This window comes from Sinocyclocheilus anshuiensis, unplaced genomic scaffold (genome assembly GCF_001515605.1).
Source record: "Sinocyclocheilus anshuiensis isolate Anshui unplaced genomic scaffold, SAMN03320099.WGS_v1.1 scaffold267, whole genome shotgun sequence".
NCBI lineage: Eukaryota > Metazoa > Chordata > Actinopteri > Cypriniformes > Cyprinidae > Sinocyclocheilus > Sinocyclocheilus anshuiensis.
In genome coordinates, this window is record NW_015552637.1 from 8,509 (window position 1) to 9,380 (window position 872).

Sequence of the window (872 nt, forward strand, 5' to 3'; positions counted from 1 at the left end):
GCCCCCATATTGATGCCCATTATTGTTACTGAGCTTTTTTTTCCCTCTGGGGAATATTGCTAGAGCTTTTTGTCTTGTAAGTTTCTAGCTGTTTTGGGTTGCAATGCGAGAAAACGTGAAACTGAACTCCGAATGGAGGACTCATTGTTTGCTTGAGTGTCAGATGCGATGGAAAGCCCGGCTATAATTTAATGCTGGTGTGTTGCCCCTGAAAACTGTTTTTATCCTTCTTTTTCACTACAGGTGCTCTCACTCACTTATTTCTGATGGTCAGATCTCTCAGAGCTGATTGTCTAGCAGTGTGAGCGAACGCTCTTTTCCACAAGCTATTATGAAGCTATCAGCCACCAACTGACTGTTCGAGGTTTCTTTTTTTCTCATTCTATCATACGCAGTTCACGCTATACTTTCTAACCCTCTCTTGGAGTTACACACGCCCAGCTGGCAGCTTCTAAATATGGAGATTTCAGGTTGTTAGCCCCAGGGGAGCTTTGATATATGCTGCGTTTAGTTCAGCACTTGAAATCAGAAACACAGAGGGTAGTCATATCACATTATCTTCACCTAGCGTACCACGTCAGTTTCATCCAGGGCACATTTCAGCTCTTATAAATGCATAAAAACACTGCATTGTTGCTTGACCATAGCTCCATGGACTGTGATATTTACTGCAGTGAGGTTATCACCTCTATATAAGGAACTCTGATTTCACTCAAGCTATTTTATTTCAAGTGTTCTTTTTTCAAACATACGGAATGTGGCTCATTCTTATTTCCTTTAAATCCGTAAACCATTCATAAATACAGATTGCAAGAAGTGAAGATTATACTTTAAAGAATAAAACACACACACACACACACACACACACACAT